Raw genomic sequence first — 16,355 nt, 5'->3', positions numbered from 1 at the left:
TTAGTCATTCTGAGAATACAGGAGGCAGGATAATCATTTTGGACTGAGGTTGAGGTAAGATCCAGTGGCTGGTTGCTTTGCTTATGGCTCTTCATGTTGAACCCCAATTTCTCTCTCTGAGATTTTATTAATCATGCTTTAGATTACAGAACAACCTGATTACAGGTCCATTACTCAGACTTCAACTACATTCACTGGACACTCCAACTCTTTGTTCAGACACAGGTTCCCCTAATATAGCTGTCTTTCCAGATAATCTTTTGGCTTGCATTAGCCTACTTACAGAATACCCTCTTTCTACCACATGTCTAACTCCATATGGAGCCCAGTCCTAGGTCTGGATAGGATCTCCTTGGTTCTGAAGCCCCAGTCAGACTTTTCTCCATGCCCACATCTATCCCATTCTTCCATGCAGTCACATGCACAAGAGCACCCTACTGGGCAACCCACAGTCACCAGGCATGGCCAACATCCGGAGAGAACAACAGAAACCAATGAATGAAACACCCAGCCAACAAAGACAAGATTGGATATCAACACCTTTCACTTCAACCATTCCATTCCAGATGCCTAGATTCCAGCTCATAAACACAAATACCAATGTCCAAGACAGGGATGCTTCCATAAGAACCTAGTAACCCAACTACATTAGGCCCAAATACAAAATATAATAGAAGTGCAAAAAAAAAAAGAAGTCAAAAATGATTTCGAATATCTAAAAGGTCCTTAAATGGTATGTGAGCAAATTCTTTCTTGGAATCTGAAAACACAAAGAGTGGAATGAATATCATTATAAGAATTCTTGACATTAAAGATGGATTTAACAAAGCACAAAACAAACTAATGAACAGCATAGTCACTAAAGAGAACTCAAACTAACCGGGCAGTGGTGGCGCATGCCTTTAATCTCAGCACTCAGGAGGCAGAGGTAGTCAAATCTCTGTGAGTTTGAGGTCAGCCTGGTCTACAAGAGCTAGTTCCAGGACAAGCTCCAAAACTACAGAGAAAAATCTGTCTCAAAAAAACAATATGGAAACAAACAAGCAAACAAACAAACAGAAAGAACAAAAAAGAAACTTTGAAGAAACTAGAAATAGTTTAGGAAGTGAAACATAAAAACTTCAGAGGTAAGCCTCATCAATAGACTTAGAAGAGAGAATCTCAAAAGTTGAGGATAAGATACAAGAATGGATATTAAAAACAAAAAAAATTGTTAAATCTAAAAAATTTCTGACACAAAATATCCAGGAAATCTGGAACACCATGAAAAGAACAAATATATGAATACTAGGATTAGAGGAAGGAGAATAGACTCAGGCAAAAATTAGAGAAAATATTTTCAACAAAACCATAGAAGGAAAATTTCCTAACCTAAAGAAAGAGGTGCCTTTTAAAACATAACAAACACTCAGAACACCAAATAGACAGGAACAAAATAGAAATTCTCCATGACACATAATAATCAAATGCTAAATGTATAGAACAAAGTACGAATATTAAAAACTGTAACAGGGAAAGAGCAAGTATCATATAAAAGCACACCCATTAGAATAACACCTGACTTCTTTTTTGTTTTTGTTTTTTATTTTTTGTTTTTGTTTGCTTTTTGCTTGTTTTGTTGAGACAGAGTTACACTATGTGACTTTGGCTGTTTCGGTACTCATTCTGCAGACAAGGTTGACTATAAACTCTCTCTTCCTCCCAAGTGCTGGGATTATAGGCATTAGCCACCACTGTCTGGCAACACCAGGCCTCTTAATAGAAACTCTAAAGGCCAGAAGGACTAGACAGGTGTTATACAAACTCCAAGAGATTATTTATGCCCATCAAGATTAGTATAAAGTGGAGAAATCTCACACTAGCCACTTAACAGCACACCTGAAAACTCTAGAACAAAAAGAAGCAAACTCAGCCAGGAGGAGTAGATGACAGGAAATGAATTGAGTGCTGGAATTAATAAGATAGAAACAAAGAATCAATGTAACAAACAGCTGATTCTTTTTAAAAAAATATTTATTTATTTATTTATTTCTTATGTATACAATATTCTGTCTGTGTGTATGCCTGCAGGCTAGAGGAGGGCATTAGACCCCATTACAGATGGTTGTGAGCCACCATGTTGTTGCTGGGAATTGAACTCAGGACATTTGGAAGAGCAGGCAATGCTCTTAACCTCTGCGCCATCTCTCCAGCCCCAAAGAGCTGGTTCTTTAAGAAAATCAACAAAATAAACAAACCCTTATCCAAACTAATCAAAAGGTAGAGAGACAATATACAAATTAAAAAATAAAAAAAAATGAAAAGGGGGACATAACAACAGACACTGAGGAAATTCAGAGAATCATTAGGTCATACTACAAAAACCTTTATTCCAAAAAATTGGAAAATGTAAAAGAAATGAACAGTTTTCTGGATAGGCACCACATACCAAAATTAAATCAAGACCAGGTGAATAATTTATTAAGACCAATAACCTACAATGAAATACAAGCAGTTATCAAAAGCCTCCCACCAAAATAAAAAATAAAAAAAGCCCAGGGATGGATGGTTTTGGTGTAGAATTCAATCAGAACTTAAAAGAAGACATAATATCTATACTCCTCAAAGTCTTCCACATAATAGAAACAGAAGGAACGTTGCAAAACTCCTTTTATGAGGTTATAGTTACCCTTATACCCAAACCACACAAAGACTCACCCAATAAACAGAACTACAGACTATATTCATAAACATAGATGCAAAAAATAAACCTACACACGAACTCACCAAAGAAAGAGAACCACAGAACTATATTCATGAACATAGATGCAAAAATACTCAGTGAAATACTGGCAAACTAAATCCAAGAAACCAACAAAAAATCATCCCCCATGATCAAATAGACTTCATCCCAGAAATCTGGGAATGGTTCAACATTTGAATATTTATTATAGTAATCTGCCATATAAATAAACTCAAAGAAAGAAAAGCTTATAATCATCTCACTAGATTCTGAAAAAGCATTCAATAAAATTCAACACCCCTTCATGATAAAGGTCTTGGAGAGAATAGGGATACAAGGAGTATATCTAAACAGTATAAAAGCAATATACAGCAAGCCAACAGCCAACATCAAATTAAATGGAGAGAAACTCAAAGCGATTTCAGTAAAATCAGAATCAAGAAAAGGTTGTCCATATCTTTTCAACATAGTTCTTGAAGTTTTAGCTTTAGCAATAAGACAACAAAAGGAGATCAAGGGGATTCAAATTGGAAAGGAAGAAGTCAAACTTTTGTTATTTGCAGATGTCTACAAATATGGTAAACACCAAAAACTCTACCAGAGAACTCCTAAAGTTGATAAATACCTTCAGCCATGTGGCAAGATATAAGATTAATTCAAAAAAATCAGTAGCCCTCCTATACACAAATGATAAGGAAGCTGACATAGAACTCACAGAATTATCACTTTCACAATAGCCACAAATAACATAAAAGATCTTGGGGTAACACTAACCAAGGAAGTTAAAGACCTATTTGACAAGAACTTTAAGTCTTTGAAGAAAGAAATCAAAGAAGATACCAGAAAGTGGAAAGATCCTCCATGCTCTTGGATAGGGAGGATCAACATAGTAAAAATGGAAATCTTACCAAAAGCAATCTATAGATTCAGTGCAATCTCCATCAGAATCCCAACACAATTCTTCATAGACCTTGAAAGAACAATAATCAACTGAACTGAACAGAGAATTCTCAACAGAAGACTCTCAAATGGCCAGAAGATACTTAAGGAAATGTTCAACATCCTTAGCCATCACGGAAATGCAAATCAAAACAACTCTGAAATACAATCTTACACCTCTCAGAATGGCTAAGATCAAAAACACTAATGATAGCTTATGCTAGAGAGGACGTGGAGTAAAGGGAACACTCATTCATTGCTAGTGGGAATGCAAACTTGTACAATCACATTGGAAATCTGTATGGCAGTTTCTCAGAAAATTGGGAATCAACCTACCTTAGGATCCAGCAGTACCACTCTTGGGCATATACCCAAAAGATGCTCAATCATACTACAAAAGCATTTGTTCAACTATGTTCATAGCAAAATTATTTGTAATAGCCACAACCTGAGAAAAAACCTAGATGTCCCTCATCTGAAGAATGGATAAAGAAAATGTGGCACATTTACACATTAGAGTACTACTCAGCAATAAAGAACAATGACATCTTGAATTTTACTTGCAAGTGGATGAAATTAGAAAACACTCTCCTAGTTAGGTAACTCAGACCCAAAAAGATTAATATGGTATGTACTCACTCATAAGTGGATACAATTATAAACAAAGAATATTGAGCCTATAGTTCTTGAACCTAGAGAAGATAACTAATAAGGTGAACCCAAAGAAAAAATATATATAGACCCACCTGGTATTGGAAACAAACAGGATCACCTGACAAAATTGGGAGCATTGGACTGGGGGGGGAGGTAGGAGGGGAAAAGAAGGGGAGGATAGGAGAAGAGGGGAGTTGAGGAGAACTTGAAGTAATGGGATAGTTGAGCTGGAGGAAGGACAGGGATGAGAGAAAGTAAAGAGATATCTTGATATATTCCCAAGAGTGGAATTGCTGGGTCCTGGGGGAGGTTGACTCCCAGTTTCCTGAGAAACCGCCACACTGATTTCCACAGTGGCTGCACAAGTTTGCATTTCCACCAACAATGGATGAGTGTTCGCCTCACCCACTTCCTCTCCAGCATAGGCTATCGTTGGTGTTTTTGAGTTTAGCTATTCTGAAAGGTGTAAGATGGTATCTCAAACTGGTTTTGATTTGCATTTCCCTGATCGCTAAGGAGGTTGAGCATGTCCTTAAGTGAATATACCCAAGAGATGCCCTAACATACTACAAAAGCATTTGTTCAACTATGTTCATAGCAGCACTATTTGTAATAGCCAGAACCTGGAAACAACCTAGGTGCCCCTCAATAGAAGAATGGTTAAAGAAGGTATGGAACATACATACATTAGAGTTTTACTCAGTGGTAAAAAAACAATGACATCTTGAATTTTGCATGCAAATGGATGGACATAGAAAAATGCTTTACTGAGTGAGGTAAGCCATACCCGAAAAGAGGAATATGGTATGTATTCACTCATAAGTGGATTCTAGCCATAATTAAAGGTCTTTGAGCCTATTATTCGTGATCCTAGAGAAGCTAAATAAGAAGGTGAACCTGAAGAAAATCATGTAGTTATCATCCTGGAGATTGGAAATAGACAAGAGTCCCAGGTAACCTTGGGTGCATGGGGGGGTGGGAGGGTTGTTGGAAGGGGAGAGGGTTAGAGAGAAGGGAGTAGGGGAGGAATGGGGAAAGCTCGGGGGACTGGGATGGGGGGGGAGGGAGGAAGGATGGATAAGGGATCAGGGAAGAATATATATCAACTCAGGGAGTCATTTTAGGGTTTACAAGAGACTTGATTATAAATGGGATCCCAGGTCCAAGGAGAGATCCCCAGATTGTTCTCTGGACAGAGGAGAGGGTGCCTGAACCAGCCTTGGCCCATCACCATACTGATGAATATTTTGCTTATCACCATAGAACCTTCATCTGGCGATGGATGGAGATAGAGACAGAGACCTACATTGGAACACTGGACTTAACTCCCTAGGTCCAAACGAGAAGCAGAAGGAAAGAGAATGTGAGCAAAGAAGACAAGACCAGAGGGAACCTTCATCCGACAATGGATGGCGATACAGACGGAGACCCACATTGGAGGACCGGACTGAGCCCCCCAGGGTCCAAATGAGGAGCAGAAGGAGGAAGAACATGAAAAAGGAAATCAGGACCTCGAGGGGTGCAATCACCCACTGATACAAGGAGACTGATCTAATGAGAGTTCACCAAGGCCAGTTGACTGGGACTGAGCGAGCACGTGAGCCAGTCATATTCTCTGAATGAGGCCGGATTCTCTGAATGTGGCTGACCCGGAGTCTTTCTGAAAAGCCATTGACAATGACACTGGGACTTGTTTCCTCTGTATATACTGGATTTTTGGGATCCAGTCTGTTTGGATACTCACCTTCCTGGACCTGGAGGGAGGGGGGAGGAACTTGAACTTCCCACAGAGCAGGAAACCCTGACTGCTCTTAGGGATGGAGAGGGAGGAGGAAAGGGAGTGGGGGGGAGTGGGAGGGTGTTGGGAGGAGGGGCGGAAATGGAAAGTTTTATAATTTAATAAACTTTGAAATAAAAAAGAAAAAGAAAAAAATGGAAAATTCAAAAAAAAAGAGAAAGTCCCAGAAATCCACAAGGTTGACCCTGCCTAAGACCCTACTCAATAGAGGAGAGCAGGCCTGATCTTGACTTTCCCTGTAGTCAGACTGATGATTATCTTAAATATCGCCTTGAAATCATAAAGATTGCAAGAAAATAATTAGTGTTGAAAGCAATAATCTTGCATGAAGCAGCCCAGACCCAGAACGATAAACATCACATGATTTTAATGTGTGAATGTAATCTTTTTAAGTTTTAGGTATGTGTGCTTTCTTTGTGATACTCATAGAAATTAGGATCTAGTAAGGCTCCATGGGGAAGAAGAGATCTTTGAAGCCAGGGGAGAGGTAATAGAGTCTTACAAACAGGAGAAGAGGAAAATTAAATAAGAATGATGAAAGAGGGTGGAGGGGGGAAGGAAAGGTAGAGAAGCAAATGTAGGGAGGGATAAGAGGCACTGAAAGCCTTTTGAAAAATCCATATGGAAATCTACTACAGTAGAAGCTTCCTTAAACATATACATATAACATTAAAAAACTTAAATGGAGCAATCATATAATGAGGTAGACAGTATCCCAACTGACAGACACAAAAGGCTAACAAATAAGTCTTCAGTATCAGGAAATGATTACCTTTTTTTAATTTTTTTATTAATTTATAAAAGTTTCCACTTCTGCCCCTTCTCCCAATATCCTCCCATCCCCCCCTCCTCCTCCGACCGCTCCAGCCCTAAGAGCAGTCAGGGCTTCCTGCCCTGTGGGAAGTTCAAGTTCCTCCCCTCTCCTTCCAGGTCTAGGAAGGTGAGCATCCAAACAGACTAGGATCCCAAAAATCCAGTACATGCAGAAGAAACAAGTCCCAGTGCCATTATCAATGGCTTCTCAGACAGTCCCCGTGCCAGCCACATTCAGAGAATCGGCCACATTCAGAGAATCCGGTTTGATCACGTGCTCCTTCAGTTCCAGTCCAGCAGGCCTTGGTGAACCTCATTAGATCAGTCCCCTTGTATCAGTGGGTGAATGCACTCCTCACGGTCCTGCCTTCCTTGTTCATGTTCTCCCTCCTTCTGCTCCTCATTTGGGCCTTGAGGACTCAGTTCAGTGCTCCAATGTGGGTCTCTGTCTCAATCTCCATCCATCGTCGGGTGAAGGTTCCCTCTGATCATGCCTTCCTTGCTCACGTTCTCCCTCCTTCTGCTTCTCATTTGGACCTAGGGAGTTAAGTCCAGTGTTCCAATGTAGGTCTCTGTCTCTATCTCAGAGACATCCATCGTCAGATGAAGGTTCTAAGGTGATATGCAAAATATTCATCAGTATGGTTATGGGCCAAGGCCAGATCAGGCACCCTCTCCTCTGCTGTCCAGGGAACAAAGAAACTGAGAAGCTTCTGTAAAGCAAAGGAAATGGTTACCTTTTTCTGAGATGTTCATCACTAGGTTCCAAAGACCCTCAGACATTACTTGCTGTTGTTATTGCTCTTGGTTATCCTTTAAATGTGATGATAAGACTCGTGCTGGAGATACTACCTACTTGAACCATAAACATGGAGAAAACATGTGGGTACTGACCTGGAGCCTTCACCACTTCTTGCAAGCTTTAACAGTAATGGGAAATGTTGTGTACAATAGTTGAGGAGAAGGAAAATCATCACCAGTCTCACCCAAGTCTGGACCCTGTGGGCTACAACAGCTTGCCTGACAAGAAATGGCCACTGATGCAATAGTGGCACAAATATTATTGGTAACCAACTACTTTCTGATTAAATTTAAGTGCCACCTAACAGATGGACTCATACCTGTCACTATTAATAAGGCCAAGAACCTATTCTTAGATAGGTTATAGACTCTAGGATAAAATCTACTACTACTGTTCTACTGAATGGACATAGCATTTAAATGACTTGTAATGATTTATTGTTCTACCCATAGAGTACTGAATCATTCAACATTCATCAGAGAAACTGCTGCTCTTCCTTCCTCTGGATCTATTAACCTTTCTTCTTATTTTATTGTTTTAGTTGAAGATATTTTTCATACAATATATTACAATTGAGATCCCTTGTCTCCTCTCAGATAGTCCCCAACTCTCTACCCATCCAGTTCCATGCCTTACACTTTTTTCTCTCTCTTTAGAAAACAAGCAGGCAAATAAAAACAAATAAACCAGGACTAAAAAAAGAAAAGTACAAGAAATTTATACACATAGACACACTTTTACAAACCAGAATACATGAGAACACAAAACTGGAAACTATAATATACAAGCAAAAGACCAGGGAGGAGTGATAATATGATAAAAGGGGTCAAGACCATGATGGAGATACCCACAGAAACAGTTGACCTGTGTTAGTGGGTGCTAACTCACTTTGGACTGGCAGTGGGGAAATCTGCATAGTCCCAAACTATGACTTCTGAATGTGGGTGGCAGTCGTGTGGCCGAGGTCATCTGTGGGGCCACTGGCAGTGGGGCCAGAATTTATCCCTAGTGCTTGAATTGTTTTTATAGAGCCCATTCACTTTGGAAGGATTTCTTGCTCAGCCTAGATATAGTAGGGGGGTGGCAGGGAGGGCCTTGGTACTGCCTCAAAGTGAGGTGCTAGACTTTATTAGCTCCCAATGGAAGCCTTACCCTCTCTGAGAAGTTGATGGGAGGTGGGGTGGGTAAAAAGTGCAGGGAGTGGGAGGAGGGGAGGAAGTGAGAACTGAGATAGGTATGTAAAATAAAAAAAAGATTGTTTTACAAAATAAATTTAAAAAGAAATCTAAAAAATATTAAAAATTGCCCAAACAAACAAATATAAAAGAAAAAGATCTACAGAAATTCCACTGAGTGTATTTTGCTTTGGCCATCTACTGCTGGATCTGGAACCTATCGTTCAATGTGGTTGATGAATCCAGTGAGACTCCATTGAAGAAAACTAATTTTTCCTTTGCAAGAGGATCTCAACTAGAGATCACTTCTTGTTTAGGGATAGGAGCTCATGTCCAATTTCTGTCTCGGCACTGGGATACCCTCTAGCTTGGACCTATATAGGCCCTGTGCATGTTTTCACAGTCTCTAAAATGGCAGAAAGACGCTTAAGGAAATGTTCAATATCCTTAGTCATCAGAAAAATGCAAATCAAAACAGCTCTGAGGTTCCATCTTACACATGTAAGAATGGTCAAGATCAAAAACACTGATGACGACTTATACTGGAGAGGTTGTGGGGTAAAGGGAATACTTCTGCATTGCTGGTGGGAGTGCAAACTGGTCTAGCCAATTTGGAAATAAGTATGGAAATTTCTCAGAAAAATTAGAAAATAACTTTCCTCAGGACCCAGCAATACCACTTTTGGGTATATATCCAAAGGATGCTCAATCGTGTCACAAAGACATGTGCTCAACTGTGTTCATAACAGAATTGTTTGTCATAGTCAGAACCTGGAAACAACCTAAATGCCCCTCAACCGAAGAATGGGTAAGGAAAATGTGGTACATTTACACAAAGAGTACTACACAGCAGAAAAAAATAATGACATCTTGAATTTTGCAGGTAAATGGATGGAGCTAGAAAATATCATTTTAAGTAAGGTAACCCAGATCCAGAAACACAATTATCACATGTACTCAGTTATAAGTGGTTTTTAAACATAAAGCAAAGAAAATCAGCCCACAAATCACAATTCCAGAGAACCTAGACAACAATGAGGACCCTAAAAGGGACATACATAGATCTAATCTACATAGGAAGTAGAAAAAGACAAGATCTTCTGAGGAAGATGGGAGCATGTGGACCTTGGGAGAGGGTTGCAGGGGAGGTGAGAAGCATGGAGGGAGCAGAGAAAAATGTAGAGATCAGTAAAAACCAGTGAAATTTTTAAAAACTAAATAAAAAATAAAAAAGATAAAAAAGACTTCAAGTACTTGCTGGGTGGTGTCACACACCTTTAATCCCTTGGGAGGCAAAGGCAGGTAGATCTCTGTACGTTCAAGGACAGCTTGGTCTACAGAGCAAGTTCCAGGACCGTCAGGGCTGCATAGAAAAACTCTAACTGGGGGGAAAAAAGACTACAAGTATTTATTGAATAAGTATGGAAAGAGTGGGCATCCTTGTCTTATTCTTGGTTTTATTATAAATGCTGAGCGTTTCTCTCCATTTAGGTCGATGTTCATTGTAGGATTGCTGTAAATCACCATTTTGCTGTTGAGTTATGTGCCTTGTGGCCTTGTGTGTCTACTGTCTCCAGTACTTTTATTATGAAAGAATGTTGGATTTTTTTCCCAAAGGCCTTTCTAAACCTTCGAGACCTTTGTGTGATTTTTGTCTTTCAGACTGTTTATATGTTTATATTACACTTACTTTTTTTTGTATATTGAACTATCCCTGCATCTCTGGAATGGAGCCGAATTGGTCATTGTGAATAATCTTATCGACAAGTTCTTAGATTCATTTTGCAAGTTGTGGGTGTTTTTTAAATTCTTACATTTCTTTTCTTGAGGGAAACTGTTCTGTAATTCCATTTCTATGTTGTTTCTTTATGTGGTTTAAGTTTTATGGTAATTGTGGCCACTAGAAGAGAATTAGGAGATGTTCTTTCAGGTTCTATTTTTATGAAATAATTGAGAACTTTTAATATTAATATTTCTTTGAAAGTTTGGTATTATTCTGTTCTGAATCAGTCAGGCCCTAGGCTTGTTGGGTTGGGAGACTTTCAATTACTGTTTCTATTTTGCTAAGGGTTATGGATTTTTTTAAACTTGCTTATCTGATCTTTATTCAAGTTTGATAGTCATATACATCCAGAAATTTATCAGTTTATTCTAGATTGTCCAATTTAGTAAAGTAAAGATTTTAAAAGTATATCCTGTTGACTTTCTGGATTTCTGTGTGTGTGTGTGTGTGTGTGTGTGTGTGTGTATGTGTGTTCTTCTTTTCTTTTTTTTAATTTTTTAAATTTATTTTTCCATTCAAAAATTTACACTTCCTCCTCTCCTCCCATTCCCCTCCCGTCCCCCCCACTCCCGCTCCTCCCTCTCCCTCCCTCCTTAAGAGAGGCCAGGGAACCCTGCCCTGTGGGAAGTCCAAGCCCACCCCCCCACATCCAGGCCTAGGAAGCTTTGCATCCAAATAGACTAGGGTCCCAAAAAGCCAGTACATGCAGTAGAAACAAGTCCCAGTGCCTTTATCAATGGCTTCTCAGTCAGACCCCATTTTCAGCCACATTTAGAGAGTTTGGTTTGATTGCATGCTCATTCTGTCCCAGTCCAGCTGGACTTGGTGAGCTCCTATTAGAACAGGCACACTGTCTCAGTGGGTGGACCAACCCCTCGAGGTTCAGATTTCCTTGCTCATCTTCGCCATCCTACTGTTCTTCAACTGGACCTTGGGGGACTATCCTGAGTGAGATAACCCAGATCCAAAAAGATGAATATGGTATGAACTTACTCATTAGTGGACTCTAACTATAGGACATTAAGCCTATAGTTAACAAGCCTAGAAAAGCCAAATAACAGGGTGAACCCAAAGAAAAACATATATAGATCCTCTTGGAAATTGGAAGCAAACAAATTGCCGGGCAAAAGTTGGGAGCATGGGGGTGGGGTAGGAATGAGGGTGGGGTTGGGAGAAGGGGAAATGGGGAGAGAGAAGGGAAAGACTGGAGAAAGCTTGGGGGAGTGGAAGGGTGGAGATGAAAGAAGGGCAGATATAGGAGCAGGGAAGAAGATATCTATCTACATTAGGGAGCCATTTTAGGGTTAGCAAGAGACTTGACTCTAGAGGGGATCCCAGGTGTCCACGGGGATGTCCCCAGCTAGGTCTTTGGACAGCAGAGTAGAGGGTGCATGAACTGGCCTTGTCATACTATCACACTGATGATTATCTCGAATATCACCATAGAATCTTCGTCCGACAACAGATGGAGATAGAGACAAAGTAAGTCCCTCATCAGGGCAACGGACTGAGCCCCCAAGGTCCAGTTGATTTTCTGGATTTCTGCAGTTTCTGTTCTGGTGCTTCTCTTTTTCCATACAGTTTCTTTAATTTAAATCCTCCCTCTCTTTCCCTCAATTCCTTCTCCACCCCCTCTCAGCCAATTTGTCTAAGAGCATATCAGTCTTATTGGTTTTCTCAAACACCCAACTCTTCTTTTCACTGATTGATTGTATTTGTTGTTGTTGTCTTATTTCTATTTCATTGATTTCAACCCTGAGTCTGATTATTTTTGTCATCTGCTCCTTTTGGCTGTTATGTTTTACTTTTTGTCTAGAAGTTTTAGGTGTGCTATTAAATTGTTAATATTAATTCTCTCCAATTTTTTATTTAAGCACTTGGTGCACAAATTGCGTCTTAGAACCACCTTTACAATGTCCCATAGTTTGGGGTATGTTGTGTTTTTATTTTAAATATTCTATAAAAAGATTTTAATGTCTATCTTAATTTTCCTTCAGTAGTGAGTTTTTCAGGTTTTATATGTTTGTAAACTTTCTGTTTTTTCTATACTTGTCGATATCCAGTTTTAATCCAAAGGGGTCAAATAAAATGGAAAGTATTAATGCAATTTTCTTGTATTTATTGAGTCTTCCATTGTGTCCCAGTATGTGGTCAATTTTGCAGTAAGTTCCATGGGGTGCAGAGAAGAAGGTATGTTGTTTTTGTTTGGGTAAAATGCTTTACAAATATGTGCTATGTCTATCTGACTTATGACATTATTTAAGTATAACATTTCTCTGTTTAGTTTTTGTCTGAATGATTTGTTTATGGGATATTGAAGTCACCCAGTTTCACAGTGCAAGGGTTAATAAGTGATTTTAGCTTTTCTTTCATGAATTGATATGCCCTTATGTGTATAAATGTTTAGAACTGCAATATCCTCTTGATGGATTTTTACTTTGATGAGTATATAGTGTCCTTCCCTGTCCCTTCTGATTAGCTTTTGTGTGAAGTCTATTTTTCAGATAATGATTACCTCTGCTTGCTTCTTTAATCATTTGTTTGGAACCTCTTCCTCCATCCTTTACTATGAGATATTTTCTTGGGTGTGGTTCACCTATTTGGATTTAAATTTTCTTTTAAATGCCTTCTATAGAGCTATATTTGTTGATAGATGCTGCTCACATTTAGTTTTTGTTTCTTGTATTTTGTGAGTGATAGTTTTGCTAGGTATAGTAAACTGGATGCTTATATGTGGTCTCTTAGAGTTTGTAGAATGTAACATGATGGGCCGGCTTGTTGGGGTTTCCGTCCTGCTCGGTACCCCACATCTGGCAAACCCCAAAGAAAATCACACAAAGTCTACATAAGATTATAAACTGATTGGCCCTTAGCTCTGGCTACTTATTAGCTCTTATAACTTATTTTACCCCATTATCCTTATCTACGTTAGCACATGGCTCAGTACCTTTTCCAGTGGGGCAGCTTACATCTTTCCTCTCCGGTGGTCTGGGCAGAACTGGCAGAGGAACCTCCCTGCTTCCCAGAATTCTCCTGTTCTCATTGCATCACCTCTACTTCCTGTCTGGTTTTCCCGCCTTTACTTCCTGCCTGGCCAATCAGCGTTTCATTAAAATACATGATTGACAGAATACAGATAATTCTCCTGCACCATTTCCCTCTTTTTTTTAAACAAAGGAAAATACCCATAGTCCATTTGTTGGGAATGTGGGCGTAGTATTTCAGGCTACTTCCTGCTGGTTGGGGGTGCTGATGATCTTATGGGGACCCAAAGAAAATTTAGAGTTATAATCAAGTCCTGACTGGAGTTTCCTGTGAGTCTTGATCAGCCCAGGCAGCAGTCTTGAATCTGTTCTGGATGTAGAATTCAGACATCCAGGCCATCTGTTCCTACCGGAAATTTTTCAGGAGGTCTCCCTTGATCAAAGATGATTTTTCTTAACTCTGAATAAATCCAGAGCTTCTCATTTTCTGTGGAAACTAAAGCAAAGTCTCTTCTCCAAAGTAACATACCTTTTGACTTCAATTTTGAAACAAAGGTATTTTCAAAATTCCTATCTTGGGTTAGTTCAGAAGCATTTATAAACAAAAGTCTTTGAGCAGCTGTTGCTCCTTCCTCAGCATTCAAACAATTCAAAGAGAGTATAATAGCATACAGTATCAAGATTCTCTGTGTATTTTCCATCTTTATATGACTTTAACCTCTATTTCTTTATTTTTACTTTTACTTTTTGAGACAGGTTCTCTGTATATCTTTGTCCTGGAATAACTCTGTAGATCAGGCTGTCCTTGAACTCACAGAGATCCACTTGTCTCTGCCTCCCAAGTGCTGGGATTAAAGGTGTATGCTACCACACCTTGAACTCACAGAGATCTGTCTGTCCCTGCCTCCCAGGCATTGGGATTAAAGGTGTGCACTACCACACCTTGAAGTCACAGAGGTCAATATACCTTTGCCTCCCAGGCATTGGGATTAAAGGCATGTACCACCACAGCCTATGTCTCCCTTTTCTTCTTTTTCATTTTTAATGACTTTAACCTTTAGCCTGCATATATTTTTAACATAATGTAAACCAGTTAGAGGTTTTCTTCCTCTTTGAATCTCTCTTTACTGTATATCTTTCTTTTTCTGACTACATGAGCCTTTAATTTACTAAGCAATATGGAGAGCCATGTCTTTGATGGCTAGATCCAGCCCATTCCTCAGCTTTCCAGCCTCATGGGAGAGGTACCGGCTGTAGCCACATTCATCTCCATAACTCCAAGGCGTTTCAAGGTCCTTGCCAGCAAGCAAGCTGCAGCATTCTGCTCACAGACCACACTCAGTCGGTCTGCCTGCCTGAAAGAGTCAGAGTTTGCCCTGGCAGGACAGTCAAGAAAGTCGGCATTTTAAAAAAGCGCAGCTTTTTTCCTGCTACAGCTGAAAACCCGAAAAGCATGCATTAAGCTTTTCATCAGCACCGTTTAAGTGTTTCATGGCAGGACCTAATAATGAGCTGCAAAGTTTTGCAGCTAAAGCTGAGTGAGGAAGCCTCTCTTAGATGAGAGCACTTGCTTGCCTCTTAAAAGCAGAGCAGACCCGAGAAATTGCTGCTACCAAGAAAACATGCTTTACTCTATTTTTTCCCAAGCTTTCTCAAGTTTTCTGTGGATACAGTTATCCACGTGGGCGCCATATATAACATGACGGGGCCGGCTTGTTGGGGTTTCTGTCCTGCCCAGTACCCCACAACCGGCAAACCCCAAAGAAAAATCACACACAGGTCTCCATAAGGTTATAAACTGATTGGCCCATTAGGTCAGGCTTCTTGTTAACTCTTATAACTTATGTTACCCCATTATCCTTATCTATGTTAGCACATGGCTCAGTACCTTTTCCAGTGGGGCAGCTTACATCTTTCCTCTCCGGTGGTCTGGGCAGAACTGGCAGAGGAACCTCCCTGCTTTCCAGAATTCTCCTGTTCTCATTGCATCACCTCTACTTCCTATCTGGTTTTCCCGCCTATACTTCCTGCCTGGCCCATCAGCGTTTTATTAAAATACATGATTGACAGAATACAGATAATTCTCCTGCACCAGTAGAACATCTTTCCAGTCCTTCTAACCTTTAGAGTGTCCATTAAGAAGTCTGGTGTTGCCAGGCAGTGATGGTGCACACCTGTAATCCCAGCAATAGAAAGGTAGAGGCAGGAAGAATTCTGTGAGTTCGAGGCCATCCAGGTCTTAAAAGTGAGTTCCAAGACAGCAAGAGTTATGCAGAGAAGCTCTGCCTCAAACAAAAACAAAAACAAAAGTCAGGTGTAATTCTAATGGGCCTGCCTTTGTATGTTATTTGCTCTTTCCCCTTTATAGCTTTTAACATTCTTTTTTTGTTCTGTACATTTAGTGTTTGAGTATCATGTGTCATGGAGAATTTCTTTTTTATTCCTGTCTGTTTGGTGTTCAATGTGTTTGTAATACTTTGAAAGACATCTTCTTCTTTAGGTTAGCAAAATTTTTTTCTATTGTTTTATTGAAAACATGTCCTCTGATTTTGCCTGAGTTTCTTCCCCTTCTGTTATCCCTAGTATCAATATATTTAGTCTTTTCATGGTGTCCCTCATTTCCTGAATGGTTTTGTGGCTAGGAATTGTTTTATGTTTAATGATTTCTGTGACTGTAGAATCCAT

Source organism: Myodes glareolus, chromosome 7 (genome assembly GCF_982192425.1).
Source record: "Myodes glareolus chromosome 7, mMyoGla1.1, whole genome shotgun sequence".
Lineage (NCBI taxonomy): Eukaryota > Metazoa > Chordata > Mammalia > Rodentia > Cricetidae > Myodes > Myodes glareolus.
The sequence above is the reverse complement of the archived record's forward strand: the minus strand, read 5'-3'. Positions refer to the sequence as shown.